This window comes from Onychostoma macrolepis, chromosome 03, assembly GCF_012432095.1.
Source record: "Onychostoma macrolepis isolate SWU-2019 chromosome 03, ASM1243209v1, whole genome shotgun sequence".
In the NCBI taxonomy this organism is placed as follows: Eukaryota; Metazoa; Chordata; class Actinopteri; order Cypriniformes; family Cyprinidae; genus Onychostoma; species Onychostoma macrolepis.
In genome coordinates, this window is record NC_081157.1 from 27,481,310 (window position 1) to 27,497,141 (window position 15,832).

Below are 15,832 nucleotides of genomic sequence, written 5' to 3' on the forward strand. Positions count from 1 at the left end.
CTGAAAAAATAAATAAAAAATGACATGGCCAAGAAAACAATTTATTTTCTTTGTTGGTTCATTGTTGTTAATGAAAATTATTTTCTTGTACTAAAACAAACAAACAAACAAACTGAAAAAACTTAACTGAAATAAGATTTTTATTAACTAAAGTTAACAGAGATTAATAAATATCGTAATATACGCATTCATGCGGAATCACAGAATTTTCGGCGATTCCGTGATGCCACCACAGATTCGGAGGTTACTTAAATCCGTGAACATTACACGGAATTCTGTGAGATCATGTTGATAATAATACTAAAACAAAAACAAAAACAAAGTAAACTAAAACTCCAAAAAAGCAAAAACTAAAAAAAGAAATTTGAAAATGAATGAAAACTAAACTAATAATAATAAAAAATAAAAATAAATAAAAAAAAACAGGAAATTGCGAGCAGAAACTATACACACAAAATTATAATAACTCCGCTTAGTAGCCTGTATAAGGCAGGAGAGTCCAATGGTATACAGTTTTTTGTGTAAAAGGGTTTTTTTGATTGTAGAAATATATAGCCTCAGGGTGGAAGAATGATGGCGATTGTGAATCAAGTTACCTGAAGCAAAAGTAAATCCCAAAGAAATTCCACACTCCCTGACTCATTTAAAAAATTTGACTTGTGGCCTTTTTACTCATCACTGACACACAAAACTTCATCTGAGTGACAGTAATTGTGAAATATTCCGCCCTCACAACGCCTAATGAAACAGCCATGAAATTGGCCTCAGCCACTGTATCCTACGGCTCCCACCGATCAGCGGTCGTAAGGGAAAAAGTGCAGAGTGTAATAAGAAAACACAAGTGAAATATTACACCAATAATATTACTCTAAAGACAAGAGAGGTTTTGTGGGGGTAGTGCTTCTGCTCCCCTGGCACAGCTGCTTGCTGAGGTAAACAGATGAGTCAGGAGATGATGGTGACCTCAGACAGCCTCAAGAAACCACTGGCCATGCTGCCCAAATCTCCACTCACACAACTGACTGCAGGCAGTCTGGGAAGATATTGCAGATTTAAGTCAAAAAAAAAAAAAAAAACGTACACACGATTGAACTTAAGCATAATACATGTTGGATTTCTTTTGGATAGCAGAGACGGGGCAAAACAGTGACTGACTGCATGAATTAATTGGCACAGTGGCAATAGTTGAGCACAGCAAGACATATTTAATGTGAAAGACTTTTTGATAAACCCTCTAGGAAACATTCATCAAGCTTTGTGAATTCCCATTCATATTTGTAACAAACCTCTGTTGTCATGTTTTTATTGTTGGTTTCTAAGCCTGTAATTCTATTTCTATCCCTCCAATCCTTTACCCTTGCAGAATCCTGTCCCCCTTTTTCAATGCCTGATTAAAAAACATTTGTTCTAGCTAATCAAAATAGCTTTTCTTAGGAGGTGTTTACACGACACCATTTTCAACTAAAAAAGGAAAATGCTAAAAATTCAGCTTTACCATCACATAAATAAATTACACGCTAACATGTATTCAAATATATAACTGCTATATTAAATTACAAAAATATTTCACAATATCACTACTTTTTGCTGCATTTTAAGAGACAAAAAAGTCTTACCGACCCTAAACTTTTTAACAGTAGTGCATAATTTAAAAGACATTAATTTTATTTATTTTTAAAAACATTGTAAAGCAGTTTTCTTCATATTTCTAATCAGGTGCTGAATAGAGTTCTCTTAAAGAAATGGTCTTAGCCAATAGAATGGCTTTGTTGAAAAAGAAGGATGGGATCTTGCACAACACTGGCGTTATTTTGGAATCAGAGTCCAGCTAGAATTTGCAAGAATTTCATACATTTATACTTACATTTATGATGTAAAGTTAACAGTTTTATAATGTAAAGCCATGCTAATTTGAATCACCTGAGCAGGATATTCCAAGGTTAAACAGGGCAGAGAATGAAGTTCATTTTTTACCATGCTACATACGTCTGCATCATAGGGTCAACACTCATGTGTATTTATGAGTCTGTGCTTGAGAAAATACAAGATATATTGAGGTCAGACTTAAGGTCAACACTGGTAGAAATCTCCAGCAATTATTTTGAGTCTCACACACTCTATCCAAATGAATCATGCAGAGTGGGCAGGCTGAACGTGGTTCACTGAACCACAGCATCACACCTATACCAGTTTCTGTGTGTAAACAGTAAAATGCTTCAGTTGAACAGATAAAATTACCACCTAAATTACTAGGCTGAATCAAGTGATGTTTCTGAATGATAATTAACGAGTCAGGAACATCTCACATTTGACACGAAAGCTATTGAGATTTACCAAGCAGACAAATAATAATCCACAAACACCTCTCCCTGCCCCAAATACATATTGCCACATTCTCCCTTTACTGAAGTGGTCATGTTTGAAGTCCTCTTGTAATTAAAATGCCATTAGTCAGTTGAGACACCTGGAACTGTCACACTGTGAGTTCACGATTTATTAAATTTACCTCCTGATTAAAGTAACCTTTGTATGCTGCCGTTCTGGTTAAAAAAATATATTTAGAAATATATGGAAAATACGAGATTTCTAAAGTGTACTTATTTAATTGTGCACTCATTGTAAGCACACTTAAAACCTACTCAAATGTATAAGCATAAAAATGGTTTAAAGAATTTACAGAATTTATTCTAAAAAGGCAATATTTTATAAAATTACTATCAATAATAAGAAATAATAATAATAAAAAAATACATGTAAGGGCAATTAGTAATGGTATTGAAACATTGAAATAATAATACCTCGGAATATATATTTAAATTAATGTTGAAACCTACTTTAGGTCCAATTAATGAAGTGGACAGAGTTTCTACATAACACAACTGAATTTGGCAAATAATAATAATAAAAAAGGTTATTCCAACATTTGCAACAGATAATTACTTTAATTAGAATTGAGGTGACAAACATTCTCTAATAAATAAAAAAATAAAAAGTCATACCTTTGTAAGATTTATAAGATATCAGAATCAGCATCAGAATGAGCTTTATTACCAGGTATGTTTACACATACAAGGAATTTGTTTTCGTGACAGAAGCTTCCACGGTGCAACAGAATGACTGTGGCAGGACAAAAACACAGATAATAAAAGAATAAAAATAGAACAAGTAAATAGGGTATAACAATATACAAATTGACAATAATATGTACAGGTATATTACAATAGACAGTTTTGTATGTACAGGTATATAATGTGCAAATTCGAAATGTAAACTAAGTATGTGTGTTAGATAAATAAGTGTATAAATAGACTGCCTGAGGGAAGAAACTGTTCCTGTGCCTGGTCGGTCTGGTGCTCAGAGCTCTGTAGTGTCGACCAGACGGCAACAGTTCAAAGAGGGAGTGTGCTGGATGCGAGTGGTCCAGAGTTTTGCTCACTCTGAGTACAGTTCTTAGAGACTGGGGAGGGTTGTACCAATGATTCGCCCAGCAGTCGAGAATACCCTCTGTAGTCTTCTGAGGTCAGATTTGGTAGCTGAGCTGAACCAGAGAGTTATTGAAGTGCAGAGGACAGATTCAATGATGGCGGAGTAGAACTGTTTCAGCAGCTCCTGTGGCTGGTTGAACTTCCTCAGCTGGCGAAGGAAATACAACCTCTGCTGGGCCTTTTTAACAATGGAGTCTATGTGAATGTCCCTCTTCAAGTCCTGAGAGATAGTGGTGTCCAGGAACCTGAATGACTCCACTGTCATTACAGTGTTGTCCATGATGGAGAGTGAGGGCAGTGCAGGGGGATTTCTCCTGAAGTCCACGATCATCTTCACTGTTTTGAGCGTGTTCAGCTCCAGGTTGTTAAGATTACACCAGACAGCCAGCTCTTGATGGGTACATGTGATATTTTCTCATTTCTGCATTGTTTTGGACACCTTTTTATCATTTATTTATCATGGTTTATATACTAATTAATTAATATCCCTCTGTTTTCCACAATTCTGGCAAGTATATTAAACAACATCATAACATTATGGTTCATACTGGAGCTGTTTGAATGTGATATCAGTGAGATGCTGGCATGAAGGAGATGTGGTAAAAGCTACAAACATTTAAAAAATCTGCTCTTTTTTTTTTTTTTTGAGTTCGAAATTATCCAGCAGTGATCATGACTTCACAATCGCGATGCTGATTGTCTGCATTGTATTGTTGATCTATGCAGTTCCCAAACTATCACATCTATCACATCCCAAACTCAAGAAGGGAGCAGCTACAGTACATCACAATCCCACAAAGAATAATCTTTCAGGTCCTACTCAGTTTGACTTCAAAGCTTACCAATAGATTGAGACGCCTCACACCAAGTTCTTGAATCCAACTATGGCTTACAAGAAGAACAAGAACACATCCCTGTGAATGGTGATGAGAGAACAGGAAACACGTGTGCATGTAACTATGGAAACAAGTGTGATGAATGAACCCTTTGGAGATGGGACTGTGAACTGCTATGCAAGGATGTATCATATAAACAATAAGATATGGGTCCATTTCAAAATAGCATTCTGCTGGTTTTCTAGACTGTTGGGTACAAAAACACATGAAATGATGCTGAAATTCAATTGTTAATTTTTTTAATCCTGCCGTTTTTACAGAAATAAAAAACAACTGGTTGTCAGAATAACTCTGTGAAAATACAGCAAAAATGCAAACATATTTAGAGAACAACCTGTACATTTTATAGTATAAAACTGTAATTTACAAAATATACAAACAAACAAAAAAAGCTCCACTGCTACTAAAATTTGCTTTGTAAGTTAGTCTTTATGATATAAAAATGTTTGATACCATAAAAAGTTCATAATTTTTGTCACCAGTCTCAATATCACAAAAAACAAACAAACAAAAAAACGATTAAATAAGAATAAGAAACTATTTGCAAGCAATTGGACAAAAACAATGACAAAAAAACAAACAAAAAACAAACAAACTAGTATTTCTTATTAAAGTTACAAAAGTGATTTAGTCAAGCGCAATGAACACTCTTTTGTTGTTTGATTAACATGAATGACAGACAGCAGGAATATTAGAATGCTGTCACTTTAAGAGCTGCCCAGATCCAGTATACTGTTTCATATGTGTTTTCTTTCTCAGCTGTTTGCTTTCACTTAAGACCTAAATTACTTTGTTTTCCTTGTACAAAATAACTTACTGTTAACCAATTAACAGGTTTTTACTGTAGCATTTTTAGTCTTTTACATATTGTAACAGGGCGAACGAGATGTGAGACGTGCGGATCCATACGCAAAGCTTTATTCACAGACATGGTCATACACAGGCAGGGTCGAGCATCAGCAAACAGATATGTAGAAGGCAAGACAAAGAGTATTCCTAGGGCTGGCGTAGGTCATCGATCGACAAACAAAATCCAGAGGGCTTGACAACAGGGGTAATCCAGAAACATGAGCAATAGTCCAGACAAACAGAGCCCGAGCGGCGAGACAAGGGTTAATCCAAGATACACAGGCAGGAATCAGGAAACAAGGCAACATGAAAAGACTAGACTAAACTAGAATTAGAAACTAGGCTCCGTAAAGCAGCTAACACTAGGAGAGGGATGAATGCAGAACAATACAAGAGACTAAGCAGAAACATGGAATGGCTTGGTAAGGCAGCTAACACTAGAAGAGCATGTCTTATGTAGCGTGTCTGATTGAATTCAGCTGTGTATGTGTACTCAGTGCAGTGGATGATGGGAACTGCAGTCCGGAGTGAAGTGCAACAGTGCAAGAGTCAATATGATGAAGAGGCGACCTCTCGTGGCAGTCGGATGGAGGTAGAACGCAAAACCAATTTGCAAAATTGTCTTCGCAAAAATGGTCAATCAGCGTTGTCGTGATGTCAGTGTGAAATACGATCTGTGAAGCATGTGTGGGTTGTTCTGCTTGAGGCTGGGACCACATAGTGGTTTAGATGGGTTTGGCTGTAGGTCTATTATTTATGAGTCGGGTTTTAGCTCAGGGTAGCTCACAGATACAAGTTTTGAGAGTTGCTGCAATAGGAGTGTAAAAGCTGGCCAGTCACCTGGCGCAGTATAGGCATTACACTGCTCCATTAAACTGTGGAAGTCAAGCAATGACATGTTTTTTTGGAAATCTGTCCATATGATGAAAAGGAAGCCTTGTGAAACAGGCAGGTCAGTGATAAAGCACTGCAAAGTGAGACGGCGAGCGTTTAGAGATATATAGACATTGCCAGGATCCCTTAGACTGTGTACACACAGGTCTGACATTTACTTAGGCTGACATGTCCTTGTCTGGTGATGACCGCCAAAACTTCCTAACAAGGATGGATGTTCTTTTAATAGCAAGAGGAATCAGGTTCAAGGGTGTATTGTGTCCGATAAATTCAGAGATGAAATAAGACCATATAGATTGCAGGTGGAGAAACTGCGTGGGTTCGTCCAGTGACAGATGGATGTCTTCAATTATCTCTCATTGGACTAGGGTTAGGAGGATGTGGGCTAACTGCACTCAGATAATATGGAGAGACTCTCACCTTTGATATTCACAGAGTCTGCTCAATAAGTTAGTGAAGACAAATCTGCTTTAATGGCTGAGAGCTCTTTGTTGTAAATGCCATAGTCTCATTTAGTAAAGGCAGTTTTTGTGAGAAGAAAACACAAGGGAATTATTTGTCTGGACTATGGTGTCTTTGTGTTCCTAAATATGTTTCAATGTCACTCTGTCGCATACCAAACTAGATCATCCAGTTACATCCTAATGAATGTCCTGAAATCAAGCACTAGCTGCTCGGCCGAATAGAACTAACTGCAGAAATTGCTGAAATTTGAAATGATTTAAGTAGAAAAAATAAATAAAATAAAATATACTTTACTAACCTTTTTAAACGCTTCAGACAAAAGTAACATGAAAACGGTCATAAAAAAACGTTTAGCTATATAGTCTCTTGCATTATTTAAATTCTATTCTTTTCATTAACCTTCTGATATAACCTTTTTTATTTATTATTATTATATTATTATTTAATTTTTTTTAAATACTGCATTATATTCATTCATTACATATAAACAACCATTCAAAGTTTGGGGTTAGTATGTTTTGTTTTACTATAATTTATATATTATATTTTATATATATAATTAAAATTTTGAATCAGTTTTTTAAACATATGTTTTCCATTTTCATTAAAATTTTTGTTAAAGCTTTAAAAGTCATTTTATTATGTGTTTTTGTCATGTTTAGTAGCTTTTTTATATACTATCACCTTTTATTTGTATTTCCGTTTTAGATTTAGTTTATTTTCGTTTCTTAAAAAGTTTTTTTTTTTTACAGTTATTTAACATTTTTATTTAAGTTATTTAAGATTTTTAAATTTAATTTTTAATTTGTTTTATTTTTAATTCAATTTAATAATCCTGCATTGAATTGATCAAAAGTAATAGCAAAGACATTTATAACATTACACAAGATTTCTATTTTAAATTAATTTCTTGATGAATACAAAATGTTTTTTGTCATAACCGGCAGGACATAGTTTGGATTTAATATGATATAACCATCCAACATGTTATCATTGGCTTTTACTGTATTGTGTAGCGTCACGCAGCATTTTTGCTTTCAAAGCGGACCGGCAAATCGATTGTCACTGGAAACTTACCGTGTCAGGCCTGGTTAAGACACGGTGTGATCTGGCTGTTGTTTATCCTACAGCAAAATCCCCCAATGCATTTCCATCATTCTACCCCTTGTCTCGTTTCCCTTGAAAATAGTGAAACTCACATCGGCACGATCCCTCAGGTGAGGCAGTGGACTCATGCAGAGCAGGCACCACATTTCATTTCCTTTTCAATTACCGGCGGAGTGGCAGTGGGCTGTGCCCTGGCGAGCGAGCGGAGGAAGGCCGGCTCTGATGGTGAGGTTTGGCTGCTCAATCACAGTCCGGTGGAGCAGAGGAGCAAAGGCAGCACGCCAGATGAAACACAATAATGACTTCTCAAATGCTACGGCTGCACCGAGGAAATGGAGAAAGAAAATCGGACAACTTGTTCTGTGTTTTTTTTCCATGTCCGCTGAGAAAGAGAGATGCGAGGGAGAAGGGTGTAATAGGAAGTGAAGGACAGATGAGGAAAGGAGAAAGAGAGCCGGTATGGAAATCTCGGACGGAACAAATTGAAGCATTGACACTGACAGTGTATCTCTGACAGTTTACTCATTATAACCGAGATGTGCCCTGCGAGTATAGGCTATTATAGCACTGCCAGTCAGAACCACGGTAATCAGATAAAACATGTAATTAATAAAACATTCAGCACTATTTATGTCTGTGCCTCTTTTAAAAAAATAATAATAATACAAACCTGTAATTTTGTTAGAGAATGTGTTAAAGACAATCTGATTCGAACCCATTTTACTTCATAATGTTACATTGGAGACAAGAGATTTAGGCTCAGTTTTTACTAACAGCTAGTTGCTCCAGCACAAACCGTCTTTTAGCATTAAAATAGCCCAGTAGCCTACTGTCAGGAGGATTTACTAAAGACACACAATGAAGAATTGGCGCTGAAAAGGCGTGGACGCAGTTATTTTTGCGCCTGACCTTATTGAATAGTCTATGCATTTCTACTAGGCCTTTTAGAGGCAAAATTTGTGGGAGGAGAGAATTCAAATTAATCATGCAACGTGGTTTACTAACGTTTGTACAACGATTGCATTAGTCGATATGTAAATGAGATGTTGCGTTTGTGTTCTTTAATTATTATTGGTGAACTTAGTGACGAAAAAGTTTCACAGGATTATGAATGTATAGCCTATACTTCAAAGTGATGCATGGGCTTCATCTTTCACGTGTGCTTAGCCTGCCTACTGCGTTCACCGTAAAATGCCATATGTTTATAATTTTATTTACGTATACATTATAATATGCACGTTAACATTAATATAGAACGAAATTATTTTTTTGATGGTGCCCACCTGGGAGTTGGTGCCCTATGCAAACTGTGTAGGCTATTCTGCATGGAGCGGCGGTACTGAATGCATCTCACAACTGAGACTGTGCAGTCAAGAGTAATGCCATTCAGATATTCAACAGTGTTTTATGTTTGCTCTTAGGAACATCTCATAGGAGTAAAATAACACGTCAAATAAAAACCACTGAGTGGAATAATATTGGTACTGCAGACAGAAGGAAGGTTCAGTGGCTCAGGTGCAATATTTCAGATGAGAGATTTTATCTTCCAAACAATACACGCAAGAGCTACAGTGACAGTCCTAAGAATGAAATGAGATTCCGTGTATTCCTGTAATCCATATACAGACAAACTGAATTATTGTAAAGTCATTTACAATCATTTGCAGTGTTCATGTTTTTTTTTTTTTTGTCTTTATATATATTATGAATATTATGTGATGAAATTATTAGGCCAATATTGCATTTTAAAGAAATTTTAGAAAAGAAAAAAGAAAAATGGAAATATTTTCTGTGGTCTGAAACTTTTGGCCCCTGCTGTGTGCTGTATACAGAGCCGATCCTCCCTATATGCAGAATACGCAAGCTGCGTAGGGCCCCGAAACACCAGGGTGTCCCCTTGCTCTCAAAGATGTTTTAATTTTAGTTTTGTTTTTGAATTTGGCCAGCGGTTATGAAAACATGAATGACCCCCCCACCGACGACACAGTTTTGCGTAGGGCCCCCAGAAGTCTAGGATCTGCACTGGCTGTATATGTTGGACAATTCCTTGCTTGGAGCTCTACTCGGGGATCACCGTATTTATAGTATTGAAGTAACTCTTTCATGAGAGCTAAGCATTTTGGCACGTCAAAAATCTTTGGTTTGTTTACTAGAGGGGCATTACAAGCTTTTTGAAACATACAAATACTGTTTGTTTTATCTTGAGAAGCCAGCTGCTAAAGCAAGGCTGGATATGGGAATTGAAAACAAATGCAATTTGCAGATTTATTTTCTCCTCTGTCACACAATCCCCTTCAATGTCACTGTCATTTTGTGTGCTGCATGCCTGCTCACTACAGCTACGCTGTTTTTATAAACAATCAAAAAAATCCATTCTTCTCATGAGCTCATGCTATTGAAACCGGGTTATATGCTTTGTCAAGTGCAAACCCTCAGAGAATTGTAATCAATATATATTTATAAGTTGAAAAAACTAAATCCAAACTGGTCTGAACTATTATTCTTTAAAGGTGAAGTGTAGAATTTGAATGTGCAGAGGCAACAATTCAAGGATCAACTGAATATTGTAAACACTGTGGTGCTTTCAAAGGCTGTTTGTTTGAGCCAAGGTCAAGGTTTGGCTGGTTAGCATGACTCTGGTGGCTCAAAACAATAGCAGAAGGGTTTAAAACATTTATTTTGGACCCTTTGCAAATACCCGCCCCCCTTGTTGCTATGTCCGACCATGCAGCCATGCTGCTCTCGCACCACACATCATGTTCTTACACAGTGAAAAATACATCGCGGAGCAAAGACGAAACTGACAACAGACAAGACAGAGCAGGTTACTTTAAAAATAATGTCTCAGCTTTCAATTTTTGTATTTTTTTTAAGAAATTCAAACAATAAATGTAGTCCTTTAATGTGTCATCACAGATCGCCGTAGCGCCTCAGCTCAAGCGGCACATGAACTGATCATCTCTTCCCCTTTACTTGTTTCAGCTTGAAATAAACATGAATGAAAATCAGAAGCTATCTTTATTCAACCGCGGAAAGACGGCAATACACACTATTTTTTCAAGTTCAAGTCCACTTACCTTAATCTACTCTCCGGCCTGGTTTGTTTGTTGGGCAAAAACAATACATGTAAAAACTCACTAAAGTCTTACTTACGTGGGTCAAAAAGGCACTAATTGCATTTAATCTAATTTAAACTATACATTTTCAATTCATTACAATTGGCATTCAGTAGTATATTCTTTTATTAAGTACTCCTTTTAAAAGTATGCTGAAATGTACACTGCTGGCAATTTAGCTTTTCTTGTATTTAACACAGAATATTCCTTTAAGGCCCGTAATTGTAGTTTAGACAGCCATAATGACATGTGAAGACTAAAATGCAAGCACTAGACAGATTTCTCCACCACACACTACAACATGTATAGCACTAGTGATAATGATGTCACTGATGATGTAAAGAGACAGTCTCTACAATCTCTTTACACATCTTTTCACTTTAAATACTCCTCTGTGGGATGCTGTTACATATCTTGAAATCATATTATTAAACTGAGTCACTGTCTGGTTCCTCTTCACAAGAGAGAGTCACGCATAATACTTTTCTAGCGAGCAGCAAGTGATCAAGGGCTCACGTCACACTCCACATGGCCAAAGACAGAGATCAGCCAGCCCTGACAGAAGGTTGGGGGAGTGACGGCTGCACCGCTCCAGACTATGAGCTCATGGAGCGTCTCCGGGAAAAGTGGCCCACAAACTAAAAAAAGTGTGGGATGTGTTTTTATGTATAGATGAGTTTCTTTTTGAGGGTATATATTTTATCATAATTATTAAAAAAAACAGCAACACTTTAGTATAAGGACCAATTCTCACTAATAACTAGTTGCTTATTAGCATATTAATAACATGTTTATTAGTGCTTATAAAGCACATACTGTATTCTGCATGACCATATTCTACATCCTTAACCCAATACCTAAACTTAACAACCACCTTACTAACTATTAATAATCAGTAAATTAGATTTAGATTTAGATTTAGATTTAGTCATTTTGCAGACGCTTTTATCCAAAGCGACTTACAATTGGGGAATACATAAAGCGATTCATCTTGAAGAGGCAATCAGACAGACGAAGTGCTTGCAACACCAAGTCTCAGGCATTGTTCAAATAAATACAAACTACCAAAGGAAGGAATAAGTAAAAGTTTTTTTTTTTTTTTTTAAGTTTAGGATGAAGTCAAGTGCTGTCGAAAGAGATGAGTTTTCAGTTGTTGCTTGAAGATTGACAGGGATCCAGCAATCCGGATAGGGGTGGGAAGATCATTCCACCAGCCAGGAATGGTGAATGAGAATGTTCTGGAGAGTGATTTTGAGCCTCTCTGTGATGGTACCACGAGGCGTCGTTCACTAGCAGATCTCAGATTTCTGGAGGGGATGTAGTTTGTTAGTAGAGAGTGCAAGTAAACGGGTGCTGAGCCAGTGGTTGTTCTATATGCAAGCATCAGTGTCTTGAACTTGATGCGAGCCGCGACTGGTAGCCAGTGCAGGGAGATAAAGAGAGGTGTAACATGGGCTCTTTTGGGCTCGTTGAAGACCAGTCGTGCCGCTGCATTCTGAAAATTAGGAGTTAGGAGTTTATTAGGAGTTTATTGAGGCAAAAATCATAGTTTATGGTTTGTTAATAGTGAATATTGGACCTTAAAATAAAGTGTGACCCCAAAAAAAAAAAAAAAAGACCAAAAAACAAACAAAACAAAACAAAAACAAAAAACAACATACAGTAATATAAATAAATAATAAACATTTTAAAATAAATATTTGAAAAATGTAGTTTTTTTTTTCTTTCTTTCTAGATTTTAAAATAAATATTTGGGGAAAATGAAACATACACACACAAAAGTACTTCTAATAAATTTGAAATTTAATCTAATTAGCATTTTTTGTAATATTTTCATTTGCATATAGTCCACAGTCATTGCAGAAAAGATGTGAGAATGTTTTGTGACAGTTCATCCAACTATAACGTGAAAACACAGAATACTGGTTTATTTACATTAAATATTGAAATATTTACATAAATAATCAAAAATATAAGAAAATTCTTTTTTTTCATTAAAATGTAAGTTTCTAACAAACTGTTGTACATCTACAGCTTTTTAACAATCACAGAATAGCTTAATTCCTTTTTTCCTCACATGTGCAACTTTTATAATGAATTTAACTAGGCAGAAAAGATACAAGAGGTTTGGAAGGTTAAATGCTGTATAGAATGATTAAAGGCCGTTCCAATTTTGCGAACACACAAGAGAACAGTGATTCAAAACTTGTTTAAGATTTGGTTTTATCTGTCAGGTGACCTTTTCTCTAGACTGCACAGCTCTATTCTACTGCAGCCAGAATCCATAAATCCTACGGTGACTATTCATTCATGATATACAGCTGCCTCTAAAACAGTCTGGCCAAGAAACAAAGTATTGACATGTTAAATTGAGCGTGATGTTTCATTGCTCGCCAATTGCTATTCTTCCTGTGTCAAAGTGAGAGCTTTTTCAATGCGATGGTCTGATCAGGAGCTGCCAGCTGTGCTCTCTGAGACGCTTGTGCAGAGTTTTGTCTCTCTAAACAAACTTTAGTAAAATCCCAGAGGAACGGCTGAACTATTTACAGCAGTCTTTAAAGATATAAACAGAAAAGAGCCACGATTCCCTTGACAGCCAATTGTGAATAAAGAAGCTTTCTGTGGCTCGGACTAACATCAAACGCAAATGAGCTAGATTTCTCAGGTGGCAGATGGTGCTTTCAAAACACTGTTAAAATTCCAGATTAACACCAGCTCCAAAAATAAATGATCTATGACAAACTTTGTGTAAGCTTATGCATGATCAAGGCCCCTCATTGTGATGGTGATAACAGAGGAGTTAAAAAATAAACAATATGAGGATGCAAATGACTAAGCTGTTTGGAGTTGTGGAGAATGACATACAGTGGGGTCCAAAACTCAGAGACGCATTTCTTATTTTTTCGCTGTAATACAACATTTATCATTAGAAATTTTATTTTCAGTATGACCCATACAGCATCTTGCGCTTCCATGGAAGAAGAACTATCTTCACAAAAGTCACTAAAGATAAAAGGAATAGTTCACCCAAAACTGACAATTTGCTAAACAATGGATGTTGTCCATTACAATGGATCCTCTGCAGGTGCCGACAGAATGAGAGTCCAAACAGCTGATAAATACATCACAATAATCCACAAGTAATGTAAGTATTAAACAAATCCATCATGAAGATGTTTAACTTCAAACCATTGCTTCCAGCCACAATATTGCATTCTCCAGTGAAAAAGTCATCTAATCTGAATCAGGAGAGAAATATGCACAAATCAAGCACCGTTTAAAAGAGAAAACAGTTCTAAACAAATATGTCAGTATATGTGAGAGGACAACACGGTATGAAGTTTTTCACTGAAGGAAATGTAATGAACTTGTATTTTGTCCAAAAGTGATGGTTTTAAGTTAAAAACATCTGTTGTTGATTATACAAAGACAGCTTTTTGCTTCACAGGACAATAATTGAGTCCTGTGGATTACTTGTGGATTATTGTTATATTTTTATTAGGTGTTTAAACTCTCATTCTGACAGCACCCATTCAATGCAGAGGATCCACTGCCATTTTCAGCAAATTTTCATTTTTGGGTGAACTATTCCTTTTAAAAACGTACTTGATGACTGACCAAGAAATGGTGCAGAACATTAAATATTTCTAATTCATTTGATGTACATTTACATCATAATTGTAGTTTTAAATCTGATATGTTGGTTATATCCAGGTTTAAATTTAGATTTTGAATTCCAGATATTCAAAGCATTCTAAGACTTTCAAGATATCAAGATAAAAAAAAGCCATTATTTAGTCATGAAAATAAAATAGAGCTGACAGAAACTAAAATCTATTTTAGTTTCTGAAAGACATATATGCTCTCTACAAAGAAAGAACCTCCTGAGATGCACAACAGAAAAAATGGGATAATTCACTATGTATTGACCTTTAAACAATGGGGTGCATCTCTTGCATCTCACAAACCGTCATTCAGCTTCAGCTGTCCTTTATACTTTTAACTATAAGCATCAGGCTGTTGAAAAAATAGAAAGACGGCCCTTTTCCATGGCTTTCTGTATGTTTTCAAAATCACTCTGCTAAGTCAATAGGAACTGGAAAATGAAATTAGGCCATTATGCACCTGGTTACCATGGCAATAACAAGACCAAGTGATCCCTTAGTGTCTCTCAAGTACTTTACGGATGGTCTCATTGACTTGTGCATTCTGATAACCCTCATTCCTGCAACAGTTCTGCTGTTTTCATGACGTTTTATGAGTTTGCTCAGAACATGAATGTTCCAAAAGTCTGTTTTGTATTTAGTTGCATTGCTGCTTCTTTTTCCTTGCATAGGTTACAATTCCTGCACCTTAGGCAGGTCTATTTGTCCTCTCAAAGACAAACAATGCAGATTGCTCATTCATCTGCAGCAGTATATAATTAGCTTAGTCTGAGCGGAGGTCTTGTTTGCCGTGCCAAATGCCCATAAGGACCGGTATAATTTTGTAAATACAGATCATTCAAAACAAGGGATTAATCCAGAATGTAACACAATAAACTTGATTTATTTTATCTCTCTCTAGATATGTAAGCCTATCTGGGGTTTGCATTTTAATTGTGTAATCAACTGTGTAACTGGCAACTAAATTGACTTTTGATACATTTGATTTAGTGAGATAGCAGAGCTTCGGTAAAGCTACCAAACTACATTATACATTTGCTCACAATTCCCAGAATTACTCACTAAATGTTACGTGTTTGCCCTTCTAGTTTCCTGTTTGCCCATATTTGGTTTTGTTCTGGTTCTTGTCATTAGTTAATCATCGTTTATTATCCCCACCTGTTTTGTATTAATCATCTCGTTTACTCCTTTGTTTCCTGTTCTTTATAAGCATTCAGTTTCGTTGCAGTCTTGGCCCGATCTCAGTTACTTCAAAGTGTGTATTTTTTTGATCTCCTGAGATTTCTATTAAATGTTACCTCTTACGAAAATCTCCTGTTGTCTCCAGCGCCTTCTTGCCTTGACACACCGTTACA